Here is a 6504-nt window from a genome sequence, read left to right as displayed (position 1 = left end):
GCCCTAAGGGACGGGGCCGCGGGCGAAAGGACAACCGCCGGGCAGGAGCGGGGAACGAGAAAAAAACCAAAACACCAAAAGACAGCGGGCGGGGAAAAAAAAGTTTAGGGGGAAAAAAGAAAATAAAAAAAAGGCAAAACCCGCAAACGCCCCCAAAGTCTCCGGAGCAGCCGGGCGTCCCCGGAGCCGGGGTGTCCCCTGGCGGACGCTCAGGGCAGCGCATCGCCGGACCCCGGCGCTTCGACACCTGGCCGAGCGCGCTTGCCCGCGGGTCCGCGGGGCACCCCGGCTCAACGCTGCTCGCCCACAGCCGCGACGGGCGCGCGGCCGCAGGGGCTCGGGGCGCCGCGGGGGACTCGCATCGCAGCGTTAGCCCGCGCGCCCGCCCGCGGCCCCCGCCGCTCGGGCCGCGCGCGAAGGCGGGCGCGTTCGAGCCGCGGCCGGTTGGCGGGGAGCGGCGAGGACTAGGCTCGCAGGGATGCGGCAGCCGCGGCAGCGGAGATCCACCTGACTCGACGGGGCGCGGCGTCGGGGGGATGCCCAGGGCGGGTCGGGCTGCGGCGGCGCTCCTGACCTCGAGCTACGCCTCCCAGCGGCGGAGCCCTGGGGCAAGGCACGCCGGCGGGCAAACGCGCTGCTCATAGCACACGGCCGCCCGCTCCCAGCTATCGCCGCGTGCCTCGGCGGCCGCAGCGCTCTCTCCACAGGCATGAGGGGGGGGAACAGGGGAGAAAACCGGCAGACCTAAAGGGTAAGAGGAAAGAAAAAAAAATAACAAGGAAAAAACCGGCAAAACCGAGCCGGGGTCCCGGCGCCGCTCCCCGCGCTTCCAGCGGAGCGGTGTCGGTGGCGGTCGCTCTGCCGGCAGCGGCGGCGGCGCGTCCCGCGCCCCGCTTTGTGCTCCATTCAGCCGCGGCGCCGCGCGCCGCCCCCGCCCGCCCCCATTGGCGCGGCCCCGGACGCCGCGCGCCGCCATTGGCCGCCGCCGCCGCCCGGCCCGCCAATGCGCGCAGCCGGGCGGGGCGTCCCTTAACCGCCTTCGCCCCCCGGGGCGCTCCTGAGGGGATCCCGCGGGGTCCGTCCAGGGGTGGGATCGTCCCCAGGAGGTGGGGTCGAGGGACCGGATCGGCCTCCGCGCTGGGAGGCGAACGGGGCTGTCCCCGTGTTCTGCCCCTGGGTTGTCGTGTAGGGGAAAGCTGCCTCCTGCTCGGGTTGACAGACGCGGCAACATCAAACACCGGTGACCAAACTGGTGAACAGAATAAACCGCAGAGAAACCTCCCTCCACCTCAGCACCTGTCACTGGACCTCCCTTAACAGAGAGACTGAGGTTGCAATACATACGCGGGCTTTTAGATTCGCCTTGTTTTTTCAACCACCTGAGCTACAGCCCACACGTCGGCCCGGCAGCGCTGACACCGATTCACTGGAGGGCATATTCCCTAACCTTGGGGGGGGGCATGGGGAGGGGACCACGGCACTTCCCAGGAGGTTTCAAACCCCAGACTCCTCCACAGTGTCCTTTCATGTGAACCACTCTTTCTCTAGATGCGAGTGAGCTAATTAATGATTTACAGTGTTTTGAAGGTAAGCATCATGTGTACTAAAAATAATATTGCTTGCTGTTCTGCATCACGTTTTATTAAAAGCAAACTGTCAAATCAGATAACTGCTTAGCTTAAGTAGCTGAAACTGGTAATTGTCTAGATGTTTGTTCAAACACTGAAAATCCCTGCTCACAAGTAGTCCTTAGCAGTAGTAGTGCTGAAGCTGTGGTTATCAAGTGACAGAGATAAGCAAGGTTTGTAGAGAGGCTGTATTGGTGGTTACAGTTGGGAAAAAAAACAGGTAAAGTTCCAAACACAAGCCCTTCACGTGTCCTTTACACGTGCAAGTAGCTCCACAAACTACAGCAACACAGGCCTTTGTGCATTTGCAAAACCATATGCTGAATTTTCAGCAGCTGCTTCCACAGAGCATCTTTTACTCACCAGGAGTGAGTAAAGATTTTAATTAAAAATTGCACACAACTATTATACCATGATGCTCACTTACATGGCATTTTCCTGCCAGATGCTACATACTGCAGCTGATCAAGACTGCATTCACAGTTTGCTTTCCACAAGGAGACATTTTTATATATAAATACCACTGTCTTTCAGATGGCATTTATCTTTTCTTGGGATATTATACGACACTGTCACTATCCATATGCTACTTTTCATCTACTCGAGTAGAACAAAACCCAAGAATTGTGTGGTCAGTTACTCTGGCTGCACAGTGCCTGAACTCTAGGGATAAAGACAGTGAAACGATTCTTCAGTGAGTCGTAAATTGGGATGAGTCTTTTTGTTTTGTACACAAAGTCCCATTTTGGAGTTCTTCTCTCAAAGCCAGCAGTAAAAGGTCTCACTTTTACACAAAAATGTACAACTGTAAAAACAAGTAAAGAGAGAAAGGTCATGCACAACAACTTGATGTCTAAAATTCTGCTTGACAGAAAAATACTATGAAGGCATGTGTAAGAACCAAGCACATTCAACATCAACATCTTACTACATTTAGTTCTGGGTATCAACAAAGCATTGCTCAGGCCAAGTAATTTTAAGGTTCTCATGTTTCACCATTGAGACTAAGTCAGGTCTTACTTTAGCTTTTGCACCATGATAGCCTCTGGAAGCCTGAATCCTAGGCAGGATTCCAGGGTATAGTGAGCTGTAGCCCCTCCTCCAGAAAGTTTACATATACAGGTACCAGGGAAGAGTAGTTTCAATTCTAGAGTATCATACATGTTTCTTTTCACTATGTCATTGTTTGACCTATGAATAGTTTTACTTTTTTTCTAATGTTACAACAATTGATTCTAATGTTACAACAATGTTACAAATTGATGCTGAAGCTGAAGACATTAAAGTTAGGGTTTTTTAAAAAAAATTCATTAGCCAAAAGGGAAAAAAGTTTTGTCCTTGCTGCAGAGGAAACCGAAAGTTTGTAACTTTAAAAACAGGTAAATATGAGGTGTCACATTTAAAGAAAGGTGCATTTGGAAGAGATTCTGCAGGCAATCCATAACTGGTGAAAACAGCAAGGATGCTGTATTAGAAGCTAAGAGTAGTGCCAACTAATCAGGTACTTCACGCAATGAGGACATATATAGGGCTATGAAAAAGATGTAAGATTCCACACGGATACTAAAAATATTAAATCTAATGCCTACTTCCAGGTGAACATGTTACTGGATCTCATATGTCAGAATGGTAGTAGAAAAAAGGTAATGAGTACAATACTGTAATACTAAGGATACAGATTATGGACATTTTACCTACACCTTTCTTTCTAATATGCAGTTTCTTCGAGCTCTGGCTCTTGTTTCTAATTCAGGAACCTGATTATAAATGGCAGTAAGGTATGACAAAACCACAGCATATCCTGAATGGCTGTAAACTCATTTAAAAATGCCTAACATTTATTACAAGAACATTCAAGGCAACATTACAAGGCAATTATTTTTTGTTAATAATTTATACATGGATATGAGTTACCTTTTCCTTTCACAACTTAGTTCAGCCATTTTCTGAAGAATGACTGCAAAGGACACATGATGAACTTCTGTATCTCAGTCCCAACATGGCTATTTACAAACAATGATGACCTTAATCAATACAAGCGTGCTTTGTATTCTAAACTGTAAAATGAGAATATTTATTTGCTTTGTTCATAGATCAACAAACACAAATATCACAAGACCGTGTAGTACCAAAACAGAGAAACTTATTATTCCTTCCTCAGAAAGGGTAATGTTCCACCTTCCAGTCTAGCCTAGCCTTCCCAAATTCTACGTGCCCCACTGTAAAAGCTTTTTTTTTTGGGGGGGGGGGGGCAGCGAGGGAGGGGCAGTTGGGCAAAATTTCATTCAGTACCTTCAATCATGTCTTGATCAAATTTTGGATTAAAACTGAACCCTGCTTCTTTTTCAAAAAGTATTTCTCTCATTAAAATACCTAAATGTAGGTAGGCACATAGAAGATTTAGAGAACACCAGTACAAAATCACTAGAATTATGTCAACTCCACAAGAACTTTCAAGAAGGCATGAGGGAAACAACAGAGAGCTACATGAAGCAGATCTGAACTTCTTCAACACACAAACAATTCACATGAATTCTGATTTCACGTGTAGCCTCATAAACTTGTATAAAAACATTTTTTACTTTATTATTATTACAACAGGTGCAGTAGATAAACATTAGCATTCTTTCTTTCCATTATTTACTTAAAATGAGGAATAACATCCAGTGACCTCAGAATACCCATGTGACATTTCCCTCTTCATGGCCTTCATGCACTACAAGATTTATGGACGTATTAAATCCAGAATTTTAAAATATCTATGCTCTCTAAATCAGTGACACTTTTATAAAGCAGATTCTTGGCCCTTTCACTGACTATCTTTGCACAATCCAAAGCAGCCCTCTGAAACCCAGAGACAATCACACGATCCAACTTGGAGGCATGAAATACTTAAACTGAACGAGCTGCTATTATAAATTCTCTTGATACACCCCCCCCCCCCCAATAATCTGATGATTCACAAGGAATAGAACCAAAACTGAGAAAACTGAAAACACAAAACCACAGTGACTTAAAAAATAAACAAAAAGCCCAACCCAAAACAACCTGACTCACAATTGACTTTTGGGGTTTTTTTAGGGGAAGGTACACAGAAGCCTAGCAAGACAAGGTGCTTACTGAATCAGGTTTATCAGCCTTTTCACAGCAGCACCCACAATATTTCATCCCAAACATAGAAATAAAATATATCTGCATGTGCATGCTGTGTAGTACAGGCAAAGCTGGGATGCAGATCTGTAACACATGCATGTGCATGTTTCCAAAACAGGATTGTATCATGGAATTCACCATAACACAAATAATTCAGGTGGTCATTCACAGGGACTTCACATAATCCTGACAATAAGAAAAAAGCAGCCAAGGATTCCAGTTCTGGACAAAGAATGCGAACACAGCAGCTCATTTGTTACCTGTAGCACATCTACCTACTCAGCATTCAGCCTTGCTAGCTCACCTGTGGATAACAGCAAAGGACAGGACAGGAATGTTTGTACCAAGTAGACGCCAGGAGCCTGTATGAAGCTCAGAGCAGAACATTTATGTTTTAGGCACATAAGCTATAGTTTTAAGCTATTTATCAAATACCTTTATACAAGCTGTAGCGAGGCTGTCTGAAGTCCAACTCACACAAGTACTGTATTTATCTGCAGTGCAAGCCCAAATAGTTAAGGGGCACCAACACTTAAGGTCACACATCCCTAAAGTATGTAACAGAACTTGTCATTATAGAACTGAGTGCACCAGCAACTTATCAAGTTCCACTACCCTGACACCCACAGTTAGTACACCTGAAACCAGGGCCCAGAGCCAGGCGGTTTTGTCCATCAAATTTGCCATGAAAAAACCCAGACTGATACTTTACTGATGAAGGAACCTCAAGAGGGTGCATGGAAAAGTGTTATTCTGTGCACATGACTAGCAAAATTTAGACTCAATTGTTTTCATCTCATTTTCTCAGTCCACTCCCCTCACTTGCTTAGACATGAGATTAGCACCTGCTGTAGATGATCTAGAGCTAAACGCAGACACAAGTTGGGGGAATTCCTCCGACACCTCTACCCTCCTTTCAAATGTTGCTAGTATTTTTTAGTGACTATAGTCCCAGTCAAGAACAGGGAAATCAGCCAGAAAAAAACCTGCCCAATCAGTTTTCATGAGAAAGTCAGGCTTGAATAAAAATATACAAAACCGTACATTTTTTTATTGAAAAGTTATTCTGAGTTACACAGTTACAATGGAGAGATAACAATACATTGTACATCACATTTATTCCAAAGAATTCATATCATAGGGCTCCAATGATAGCTTATTCTGCAAACAAGTATCAGTTTAAAACATGTAACTAAGAATAACTAAATCATGATTTTTAACAACAGTGGTCTGTAGTAGTTTTACATCTTTCTATCAGCAGTTTATTTCTTCAAAATCTGGCAAGGTTAGGCCTGATGTGTAATTATGCATCACCAGGAACCTGGAGCACAGTAGTCCATGAATGCTTACCTCTGCCCCTTTTTGAATGCACCTGTAAACCTAGAGGTTTCCACACATTCTTTGACTTGACAATACTTTTTGAAGAATAATTCAGTATTTTCAGATTGTACAGTTTAATTCTGGTAGGGTTAAACTGGTAATTTCCAGTCTTACTAAGTAAACCAACCAGCAATGTCTGACTTTCAATTTCACATCCATTTTCTTGCTGATGCAAGAAAGCTTTTTCCACTCTTCCAGTCTGCTGACAAAGTACTTTGTTTACTTAATTTAAATTGCACCAAAAAGCTGGGTAAGGAAACATATTTAATACTCTCAAACCAGCAACTTTCCGAGTAGTTTATACACAGGAAGAGAGGACTAAAACAAAGTACCAAAGCCAGTG

Source organism: Manacus vitellinus, unplaced genomic scaffold (assembly GCF_001715985.3).
Source record: "Manacus vitellinus isolate BGI_N305 unplaced genomic scaffold, ASM171598v3 scaffold_22_pilon, whole genome shotgun sequence".
In the NCBI taxonomy this organism is placed as follows: Eukaryota; Metazoa; Chordata; class Aves; order Passeriformes; family Pipridae; genus Manacus; species Manacus vitellinus.
This window is presented reverse-complemented; position numbering follows the sequence as displayed.